The 12,505-nt window shown below is 39.5% G+C and overlaps 1 long non-coding RNA gene across 1 annotated transcript in view; it reads right to left on the reverse strand.

The window, feature by feature from the left end:
- Positions 1-868: 868 nt before the first annotated feature.
- Positions 869-12,505, reverse strand: part of LOC131196278 (uncharacterized) — a 62,385-nt gene continuing 50,748 nt past the window's right edge. Inside the window, exon 3 of the long non-coding RNA XR_009154683.1 lies at positions 869-965. This is a non-coding gene — a long non-coding RNA (uncharacterized LOC131196278). The remainder of the gene's footprint in view (positions 966-12,505) is intronic.

The raw sequence follows: 12,505 nt of genomic DNA on the forward strand, positions 1-12,505 counted from the left end.
AAAACAAAGCAAGTTTAAAAATGCAAACTGAACTCGGAGAGCAAGGGAAAAAAAACTTTAAAAAGAAGCAGAATTTGGAGAGAGAATGCTTAAACAGAGAGCAAATGCAGCTGGACCCATTTTGTGATTGCTATGCCTAAACACTGACTTTCTGCTACAGCTTAATGCTTGTGGTTTGATGCTAGATTAAAGCTATTGATGTTCTTTATATTATTGTTTATGCTCTGTAAAGAGCACCAGTGTTAATGCCGCTGAAGTCTTTTGTTTCTTATTGCCCGCGGATAGCACTTAAAACAAAATAACAAGAAGGAAGGGGGGGGAGAAATCTCAAACCTGAAACTGTTCCCAGTGGCCCGTCATCTTTTAGAATATCATTTAAACCAAGGGCCTCCCCACCTCCTTTCCCCTAAGGGCAGATCTAGATGATAATGTGAATACCTGTGCAGGACTTGGCATCTCAGCTTGCACAAAACTGCAGAATAGAGACTTGAGGGCAAAACAGGAGGAGTGTATGGTAACGTGAAGCTACTTGGCAGAAAGGTTTGAAGTTTCAGCCTCCTTTGCAACTTGCAATGAGATTGATTGATTTGCATGAAACAAACACTCGGTAGACAAATGCCAAAAACGACAAGCTCCCAGCTTTCCATGACACTAATCCCAGTTTTGAAAAGGAGAAGGGGCGGTGGGGTAGCCGTCTCACCCTGGATGACAGACAGCTAGCCGTTTGAAATTCCCTCCTGACATTAAGGAAAGTGGCAGAGTCGCCCTACAATCTCCTAAAGATGGATTTAGTAGTTACAGAGATGGAAGGAGGTTTAACGGCAAGAGGTGTGCATTCCTGTACTTTCGTTGGGTTGGCTTCTGCCCTCTAATTTCCTGATTTGTTTTCTTCTGTGAACAGGGAAAAGAAGCTTCTGTTTCCATTGCATTTTCAAGATAGCCTCGGAGTGGTAGTGGCCTTGAGCCTGCATTGAAATAAGAGAAGAAAATACGTTGATGTTGATTTTGATGTTGTAATTTTTCTCCAGTTCTGAGCAACTTTCTAGTTGCCCTGCTTCTTCTTCACCTAGGAAAAAAAAATGCTCATACAGTTAATCCTTGATTTATGACCACAACTGGGCCCAAAATTTCCATTGCTAAACAAGACTCAGTGGTACATGACAAACTTCTCCTAAAACTAAAATCCTACGGCATCTCCGGACCCCTCCACAATTGGATATCAGCGTTCCTGTCAGACAACAAGTGGTCAAAATAGGCAGTGCCCTATCAAATCCTGTTCCTATCAATAGTGGCGTTCCCCAAGACGGTGTTCTTGGACCAACACTCTTCATATTATACATTAATGATCTCTGTGACCATATTAAAAGTAATTGTGTTCTTTTCGCTGATGATGTCAAACTATTTAACACTACCAACAATACAGCTACCCTTCAAAAAGACCTTGACTTTGTGTCAGAATGCCCTTGGTTTAAATGATATTCTAAAAGACGACGGGCCACTGGGAACAGTTTCAGGTTTCAGTCCGATTTACTTTTCCCTAGCACAAAACCACAGCATCATGCAGAGATCTAAAAAGTTATTCTTAATACATTTATCAGCTGATGGCTTAAACCATGACCAGGGCTTTTCACAAAAACGCTGCTGTTTAGTTTTTGTCTCTTAAACACAGATTGAAGTGCCCACAGTATATGCCCTTATTTATACTTTTGATTGGTAATTTAGAAAAGTGCCATGGAAGGTTATTTGAAGAACAATGTTTACAGGGTTTTACAGTCTTGGATCACTTCTCTTCAAAGCGGACTTCAAACATGTCCATCAGCAAACTTGACAGCACATGTCAACACTTGGGATTGGACTCTGCTTGTCATTTATTCGTAGGTAAACTAAATGGACCTGACACAAACACCACGTTGTTAGGTGACGGCCAAATATTTTCACTGTTGTTTTTAAATCCACTATCCGTTACAATCTCATCAAAAATCTCATACTTTTCATTTCATTATTTTTAATTTTATTTATTTATTTTACAATTCTGGGCAGCTGACTTGCCGGGGGGCAGGAAACTGGTTTCTCCCCATCTCCTAGACAACTTTACCAAGTGATATTCTAGTATCCTTAGATACTTAGCTTGGTGTTTCCTTAGTAAACATCAGCAAACATAAGAAAAACCCCAATAATTGGCAAAACAGGAACAAATGCAAGCTAAGAAAGACAGAAAAAAACCAGCAAAAATTTATATTATTTTTATCTTTGTAACTACCTATATCAAAACAAAATGACTCCTGCGAGTCCCTTGGACTGCAAGACAAACAAACAAGTGAGTCCTAGAGGAGATCAATCCTGACTGCTCTTTAGAAGGCCAGATCCTGAAGATGAAACTGAAATACTTTGGCCACCTAATGAGAAGGAAGGACTCACTGGAGAAGAGCCTAATGCTGGGAAAGATTGAGGGCAAAAGAAGAACGGGACGGCAGAGAATGAGGTGGCTGGATGGAGTCACTGAAGCAGTAGGTGTGAGCTTAAATGGACTCCCGAGGATGGTAGAGGACAGGAAGGCCTGGAGGAACATTGTCCATGGGGTCTCAATGGGTCAGACACGACTTTGCAACTAACAACAACAACATCATCAAAATACACAAAACCTATAATTACTGGGGGAAATTAGTATGGACAGTCCCACATAGAGCAAAAAATGTTGGAAGACATATTTGGGAGATTGGTTTGGGGATGAGTTTATTTATTTAAATTATCACCCATTTCCAAGAACTCTGGGCAGCAGTGGTCATGAGAGTGACAAGGGAAACAGTAGAATTAAAGCAAACACTATAAATGCTAGTGCCCATTGAGGAAAAATTGAGGAAAAGGAAATCATAAATACTTTCAGAATGTTGGAAATTAGTACTATGTGTGCTGGAGTAGACGGTGCTCCTGAAAAAATGTCAAAATATGGAAGTGGTTTACTTATGAAGTGTCAGTGTAATTTAACAAATCTGTGAACAGGGTGTCTGTTTGCTTGACTTAGTCTTTCTTGATCCTTTAATGAGCAATTGTGTGATGGGGATGGATTTTTTTTTTTACTTTAAAAATATGCCCTGTTCAGGGGTGAAATGCTCCCAGTTCGGACCGGATCCCCTGATCCAGTAGCGATTGTGGCAGGTGGTTCGGAAAACCCGTAGCAATTGTGGTGCAAGGCCCCACCCACCCGTCGGCTGTCATTACTTCCTGGTTTTAACCAGGAAGTAATGTGTTTTGTGCCCTCTGCGCATGCGCAGAAAGGTTTTGTGCATGTGCAGAGGGTCTGCGCGCGCATGTGACACGCGGCACGTGTACTTCCGAACCGGCAAGGAAGGTAAGTAGATTTCACTCTTGCCCCTGTTGTTTAAAAAAGAACAGATTTAGAAGGCTAAATATATGTTGTACATGTGTATGAAATGCATCTTTAAAGATACAGCTGTCGCACAGCGAAAGTTGTTCACCATGCAGCACACTGTTCTGCATGGAGAGGGAGTTTCATTCAATCCTACAAAAGTCCCAGTGTAGCTGGAAAGGCTTCCTGTCTGAAACTCAAAGAGCCTTAGTCAGTTTAAGGCACCAATGGCAAGCTTCAAGATTGACTAAAAAAGCAGAGTAAGAATCTCATCATTTTTTTAAAAAATGCATCATTTCTAGGACTCTGCAACCCCTTTGTCAGAAGTACTTTGGGATGAATACGAGAGGGCACCAAGCACCTTTTTCGAATCATTAAAGCAGCCATATCATTTTTTTCAATCTCATGGGGCTATTTTGGAAGCTTGTCTAAACTTGTTGATACCGGTAGCTAAGTATATACATGTCTGGGGGAACAGCTCGAATACAAACCCATGTGTGTGGGAAGAGATGTAGCTGCTTTAATAATCCAAAAGAAGAGCACTCCTATGTTCCTTTTTCGAAGAGCTTGCTTAGCCCTAATAATTTTTCTGCTAAAGTTATCTGTCCAGAACAATATTCTCTCTACCAGAGATATGGATTAAGAAGGGGGAAAATCAGGTAAATTAATATTTGTTACATATTTACTCCAGAGGATGTAAACTATGTTGGTGAAAGGATATTTCCCCCCTCTATACATGTGCGCACATAAACACCCAAAGAAGTGGCTGCCAAACAGACAGTAAGCAACATGAAATACTGCAGAGGAAAGAAATCAGGTGAAATTCAATACAGATTGTTGCTAAAACTGCATGAAATGTGAACTCATTGCTAGGGGCTACATCTCTCTGAGTTACCTGTTAAATAGATTCCTGTCAGCTCAGAAGGGAAAAGAGAAAACCTTTAAGAAAATGATGGTGCTTTGATGTCAAAGTACAGCTTGCAGTGACAAATTTATCCTTTCTTCCCCTCCTTTGCAATGACTCGCTGGTATTTTCTCTCCTCTCCCTAATTTATGAATTGTTCCCCACACCAATAATGGAATGGCTGGCTGAGCAGCTGGATAGGAATTCTTTCCCTGCAAGAGATTCATGTAGACCAACTGCAGATGCCTTAAGATATGAGATAAACATTTGATTAGGTTGAATAAAATTGTCAGTAAATCACTTTCCTGCATGGTCGCCCCTATAGGCTCTTCCATCTTTCATCAGTGTGATGAACACAGTCTCTCAGTATCACACCTTTGCAAGTGCACTTAGGATATTGTGATGAATGTACAAAAGTCTTGCATCATGACCAGTGGTGGGATGTTGCCAATTTAATAACCAGTTCAGTGAGTGTGCCTTCATGCTGAAAATGGAGCATTTAGAAGCTCAGTTGCTTACCTTCCATGTCAGCAATGGTAAATAGAACAGCGAGGGGGGGGAATCAGCTGTGCCGCGTGATTGAGATAAGCTAGAAAGCAGGAAATAAAGGACAGGATAGGGCGGGGGCAGGTGGGCAGGGCCAGCTGATTGTTAGAGTTACGAGTTCACCCAAACCAGTCTGAACTGGCTGAATACCACCTCTGATCATGACACTGTGATACCGCTTGCATCTCTTCTGTTGGATCTGTAGAAACTGCTGCTCCTATATTTATATTAAGAATTATTCCTAAGAAAACAACTCTATTTTTTAAAGAGGCTTATTGAAGCTTTTAAGAACCTTTGAGAAGGGACAGAGAAGAAATGGAAAAAAATATTAATTAAAAACACTATGAGAAAAAAACTGAATGGATTAAAGATTAAGATTGTTCAGATGTAAAAGGAAGGAATATAAAGTGGGTGTATTTGATCAAGTTTAGTATTATATATACTATACGAGGGGATGAAGAGTTATAAAATTGTTTATACTTGTGAAGAAAGTTGGCAGTTGCTTCTTTATATATTTCTTTTCTCTCTAGTACATTCTTACTTTTATTTTCTTTGTTTTCTTTTTATTCAGTTTTTTTATCTTCTCCTTTGCAACTTTCATTTTCTTTATATTCTTTCTTTCTTTTAGTTTGCATTAGATTTTACTACTGCAATTAAAATCCTTACTAAATCTCTCTTTGTGTGTGTGTGTGTGTGTGTGTGTGTGAGGGAGGGAGGGAGGGAGGGAGAGAGAGAGAGAGAGAGAGAGAGAGAGAGAGAGAGAGAGAGAGATCTCCAGACACAAATATATATTCATATGTTTATATGTACTCATATATAAAATACATTTCAGCCAAAGTTCAAGGCATTGGACTATACAAACATGATGGCAATTCATCATTCTTCTAACTGACACTGGATACACAATATATCAATTTCACAAAATGCCTCTGTGTTTAATGGTAACATCTCATTTGAACAAAACTCTACTTCTGAGGATTCTGAAGTTATATCCATGTAGCTTCTTAACAATAGTATGGAAATGGTCCTTCAACAATCCTGGGAGTTTTAGGTAGTTTCCCCTGCATTTATTATCCAGCTTTGACTCTGCTTGGTGAGACAAGTTCAGAGAAACACTGTGTGCTGAGATTCTACTACAGTAGGCTATGGAAATTCAAAGGGCAACCTCACAGCTTAGCACTCAAACTAGAAAGTGACAGCCTAGATTGCAGATGTTCATCTGAGGCCTCTACTCTGAATAAGCTTCCCAAAACTTTGGAGATAGTCCTACGAAATTGTGAGTAAATTACAGTGCTTAATGTGACAGAAACTGAAAATTATTAAATACATTTCTGGAGAGTGATTGTGTTAATGATATGCAGTGTTAAGAAATGTAAATGAAAAGCAATAATTTTTTTCTCTTGGTCCCATTAACCATTTATAGGAATATGGAAAGGCAAAACATCCAGAAACAGTCATATATCCCTAGTCCAGGGTGTGCTGCAGGGATTGTGCACCCCACCCCCCAACAGTGACCCAGAGGGGCCTGTATGGAAATAATGGGGATATTTATTAAGTTTGCATTTGAATGCAGTCTTTCCTAGAGGTACATTTTTGAACCATGATACAACTCAAATGAAAGTTTTCATTCGACAATTATAAGTCCTTAAATTTTGCAATGTTAACTTGTCAATTACTTTTTTTAACAATACAATATATGCTACAGAAAAGTATATACCAGAATTATTTTATGGAAATTGTTTAGGGAAATGCTCTTTTTTACATGTATTTAAAGTGCATGTATTGATGAAAATAATTGAAAGAAATACATATCGGGGATATGAATTGCAAAATCTATACATTAAGCAAAATTATGCATGTCTCCTAAAGCTCATATTCCAATGGTGAAATCTGAACCAGTTTGCCACAGGTTTTCTGGCCACACATGTGCAGTGCGTGCCAAACGTGCGCTGCGCATTGAAAAAGAAGGCTTGGGAAGGTAAGTAGAACAGCGAGGGGGGGACAGCTGTGCCACGCGATTTAGATTGTGCAGCACAGATGATTATCAGAAATACCAGTTTGGAGGAACCGGTAGCTTTTTTTTACTACCAGTTCACCCAAACCGGTAGTTTTTATTACTACCGGTTCATCCGAACCAGTGCGAACCAGTAGCATTTCACTACTGACATATTTGTGGATAAATGGTACATTCAAATTTTAGTGCAAACTTTTTTGGGGGGAGAAAAAAGTATTAGATGCAATGAACTAGACTAGACATATTCAGAAGTATGAGAAATTTTTAAAAAATGAATTGGACAAATTCTCCCAACCCCAACCCTGTTTCTAACAATTGATGTACTTGCTGAAAGGCAATTATTCAGAGACGACCAAGCCATTGAAGCCTAAACCAATTTCCTCTCAAAATAAATTAATTTATCCATGGATAAATCTAAAATGCAGCTGCCATTAGCATGAACTTTCGGAATATGATGAGATCCAGGTCTAAAGGACTCTTGAGCTAATGGCGGCCAATGCTACAGCAGACTTTTTCAGATCTGTAAAGGTAAGTATTGGCTGCTATTGGAAAGATAAATGTGTGGCTCAATTAATTGAGGATACGATTATACTTTCTGCCTATAAGCAGACTGCTTATAGATGTAGTCTTAGTATGGATTAAGGAAATATGGGACTCATTTATATAAAATACAATGGGTTTTTAAAAAGCATTCTAGTCATATAAGTATATTAGAAATATATAAATATATATTTCTTTGTTTTTGTAGATTTTCATGAGTATATGTATGAAGGTTTTGGTATGTTCGGGTCTTTTCCCGTGTAAGATTGGAAGTATTTAGGCAACGTTTCGATGAGATCTCACTCATCATCTTCAGGCTTTGGCTTTGTTCTTATGTGAGCAAAGTAAGAACAAAGCCAAAGCCTGAAGATGATGAGTGAGATCTCATCAACGTTCTCACTCAATCTTACACGGAAAAAAAACTCTCATATATTCTTTATATATACTTGATCAGCTTGCTTTCAGAAGTTGTGTGTGCTCCAATACTGGAGGTTTTTAAGAAGATACTGGACAGCCATTTGTGTGAAATGGTATAGGGTCTCCTCCTCGAGCAGGGGGTTGGACTAGAAGACCTTCAAGGTCCCTTCCAACCCTTCCATGATGTGTTCTATCACATCATGTGCTAAGCATATTGGACTACACGCATGCTCCACAGTTCTGTCTGCAACTATTGTCTCTGGCTTCTTCCATTTAAAATTGAGATTTTTCAGCTCTTACAGAATAACAGAATAACAGAATAACAGTCTTGGAAGAGACCTTGGAGGTCTTCTAATCCAACCCCCTGCTCGAGCAGGAGATCCTATACTATTCAAGACTATCCAGTCTCTTCTTAATAGCCTCCATTGATGGGGCACCCACAACGTCTGAAGGCAAGCCATTCCACCGGTTAATTGTTCTTCCTGTTTGGAAATTTCTTCCTAGTTGGTGGCGCAGTGGTTAGAACGCAACACTACAGACTAATTCTGGTGACTGGCAGCAATTCAATTCTGAACAGTTCAAGTTTGACTCAGCCTTTATCTTCTGAGATCAGTAAAATGAGGAGTCAAATTGTTGGTGACAATATGGCGACACTGAGAGCAGGCTATGAAGGGGTATATAACTCTAAGCGCTATTGCTAGTGTAGGTTGCTTCTTTCCTTGATTAATTTCCATCCATTTTTTTTAATTTGCATTTATATCCCGCCCTTCTCTGAAGACTCAGGGCGGCGTACACTATGTTAAGCAACAGTCTTCATCCATTTGTATATTATATACAAAGTCAACTTACTGCCCCCAACAACCTGGGTCCTCATTTTACCTACCTTATAAAGGATGAAAGGCTGAGTCAACCTTGGGCCTGGTGGGACTTGAGCCTGCAGTAATTGCAAGCAGCTGCTGTTAATAACAGACTGTCTTAGCAGTCTGAGCCACGAGAGGCCCTTTTTTTGTCTTGCCTTCTGGTGCTTTGAAAAAATAGATATTAAATATCTTTGTGGCAGCCCCTCAAATATTGGAACACTGTTATTATATCTCCCCTAGTCCTTCTTTTTCACTAGACTAGACATATCCAATTCCTGCAACCATTCTTCATAAACTTTAGCCTCCAACCCCTGAATCATCCTTGTTGCTCTTCTCTGCATTCTTTTTGGTGTCTCAACCTTTTTTTATATATATTGTGGTGACCAAAACTAGATGCAGTCTTCCAGGTATGGGCTTACTAAAACCACATGATAAATAAAGGCAGGATTAAATAATTGGATGAGAGAAGTAAAGAGAAATAAAGAGAAAATGGTAGAACCTTGGAGGTCACTAACTCAAAGGCAGAAATATGAGCCTGGTGAGATCATTCAAACCAAGATCCAAGGGCTGGAAGAACCAGAGTCTCTTCAATTATAGAAGCTATTTTCCAGCAGTAAATGGTCTGGAATATCAAGAGCATTTTCTCAAAATCGCCAGTGGGAAAAATAATAATAATATCCCTCCCCCTCCCTTCTTTCTTGCTGAAAGGAATAATTTTACACTTAGGTTTTAACCACCCTTGTCATAAAGGAATGGTGGAAAATTAAAAGTAGCCCCAAATTCACAACCTTCTAGCTGAAATCTTGTGGTACATAGTACATAATATAGATTAATTTGTGTAATGTAGGTACATTTTTTTGGACACGGAGAAGCTGACAGGCTGATAATCCGTTTGCCACCCAATGATGACAAAACTCCAGTGCTTTCAAAAGAAGTTTAAAAAAGTGCCTGAGGCGTTTTTAAAATTAAAATTAGATAACCTCTCCGAAATGCTCATAATTTGTACTGTATAAAATCATTTTGGAATATTATTCTTCAGCCTCAGGTTGTTACAATTGTTCCGGGATTTATTATTTATTTATTATTCATTTGGGGGAACTGCAACACATTACTCTGTTAATGAGTTGGGACTACATAGCACTGAAAAAGACAACTTGACAAGGTAAGAAGAAAGTATAAACAATCTCCTTTGTTTAATAAGGTGAGCTACTGAATATTGAATAGGCTACAGTAATTCTCTACGTAGCAAATCCTTTATGTCTTGATTAGATATGAATTAGAAAGCCCGAGGGTTATTTCCCCCCCCTTCTGTTGGCAATATAACCCGAAAATCTGCTCCTGTTCATCCACAAAGCATGTCAGTAGTTTGAGCCATTGGTAATTGAACATGATTGTGGATTTGTAATTCTCAGGCTATTTTGATGTGGTGATAACAGCAGTACTAAAGTAATGCCATCGGTGAGCAAAACGGCGTACCAAGACAAGAGATCAGCTTTTTGCCCCAAGGTGGTTACAATCTAGAAAGCAATGCAAGGATATTATGAAGCAACAGAGCTATGAAAGTGCCTATATTTCAATCATGAATACTTCAGCTGAGTTGATAGCAGTGTTCCCATATCTCAGGGGCTGCCGCAAAGAAGAGGGAGTCCAGCTATTCTTCAAAGCACCTGAAGGCAGGACAAGAAGCAATGGGTGGAAACTAGCCAAGGAGAGAAGCAACTTAGAACTAAGGAGAAATTTCCTGACAGTTAGAACAATTCATCAGTGGAACAACTTGCCTCCAGAAGTTGTGAATGCTCCAACACTGGATGTTTTTAAGAAGATGTTGGATAACCATTTTGCCTGAAGTGGTGTAGGGTTTCCTGCCTAAGCAGGGGGTTGGACTAGAAGACCTCCAAGGTCCCTTCCAACTCTGTTATTCTATTCTATTCTATTCTATTCTATTCTATTCTATTCTATTCTATTCTATTCTATTCTATTCTATTCTACAGTACAGAAATAAGTCATGCGAGAAAAGGGAGTTTTGGTCAGAGATTAGAAAGAAGCAGTTTCAGGCAATAAAGAAATAAAATAATCTTGAAGGAATAAAGTCTCCCTCAAGTCGAGCTTGACACCAGATCTGGTTGGATAGGTCTACATAGTTTTCATGACACCAAATGGAAATAGTTTCCCATTGCCTTCCTCCATGATCGACCCCGCCCCTCCAAAAATTTTAGTCTAGTTGCTGCTTTCATGTTGGAAGTGCCAAGGCACTTCCAGGTTAAAAAGATTAGCCAGTGGCATCACTGTTGTCCAGGGCATGCCCAGTTGGGGGGTTCTTTCATGTCTCCGTAAATGTGCCTACCAAAATGGTACCCATTTACCTACTCACATTTGCATGCTTTCAAATTGTTAAGTGGGGATGAGCTGGAGCAAATGACAAGAACTCACCCAGGGGTGAAATCTAAAAATTTTCCCTACCGGTTCTGTGGGCGTGGCTTAATTGGTGGGCGTGACTTGGTGGTCAGATGACTGGGTGGGCGTGGCCAATAACAATAAATAATAAAAATAATAAACAAAGTATACAAAACAATAAGTGGTACCAAAAACCATCTTTCATACTTTACACACACACAACACAACACAACTGACACACACACAATGTAAAAGCAGCTGCACTTCACACAAAATGGCCCTTGCAACAAGCAGGAACCTCACACAGCCATAAAAAGCTCAAAAACTGACTTTCACACTTTATACACACACAACACAACACAACACAACACAACTGACACACACACACAAAATGCAACATACAGCTTTGTGAGATTTTGTGTGTTTGTGTAGTTAGAGTGAAACACTACAGAAACACACCAAATCTCAGAAAGCTGCACAAATATTTTATTTTATTATTTTATTTTATTTATATTTTTTTAGATCAGAATCTCCAACCTTAGTAACTTTAAGGTTTGTGGACTTCAATTCCCAGAGTTCCTCAGCCAGCAAAGCCAGCCAGCATTAGTTGCTCGCTGAGGAAATAGATTAGCTAGCAACTGATTCTGCATGGTACTGAAAGTGAAACTGCTCCTTTCGGGCTGGGAAAGCCATGCGTTAGATAAGTAATCAGGTAAGTGACTTAGAATCTCTTAAAAGGAAGTTTTCTACTTGTTTTTTAAGGTTCTGCTGATGAGGAACTCAGGTGAGACCACCAGAAGAGCCTTTAAAAAAATTTTTTTTAAGTTTAAAGGCTCTGCCGATCTCAGCTGAGGGTCGGGATCCTCAAAGGCTTTTTTTTACTTTTAAAGGCATGTTTTCGGCTGAAAAAACAAACCTCTGCTGATGGTGCGGTTCAGCAGAGGCAGGGGGGCAGGGCCAGGGATTTTTGCCACCGGTTCTTCGAACCAGCAGCCACCATCACTACCAGATCAGGCGAACCGGTCCAAACTGGGAGCATTTTACCCCTGAACTCACCCCATCACACAGCAACACTCAGGTCTCAAACACGGGCTTGCTGATTGTCAACCCAATGTTCTAATCATATAAGCCACCAAGCTCTCCCTAGACTAGTTGACAACCTCATAATCAGCACCAACCATGCTTTCTTTTTTTTCAAGATGAGTCCAGATTGGTGGGGTGTTGCCATCTGTTACGACTCAACGAAGAATCTCATGAAACTTAAAATTAATACATTTAATTGATTGATATCTTGATGGTTAATATATTCTAAATTAGGGCTCCAGTATTGGAGCACACACAACTTCTGAAGGCAAGCTGATCAAGTATATATAAAGAAATATATATTTCTACCCTCTGTAAAAGAGTCGCTTATGAGGTGGGTGACTATATAAAACAAATAAATGAGTTAGCAGACCCTACCT

This window comes from Ahaetulla prasina, chromosome 3, assembly GCF_028640845.1.
Source record: "Ahaetulla prasina isolate Xishuangbanna chromosome 3, ASM2864084v1, whole genome shotgun sequence".
Lineage (NCBI taxonomy): Eukaryota > Metazoa > Chordata > Lepidosauria > Squamata > Colubridae > Ahaetulla > Ahaetulla prasina.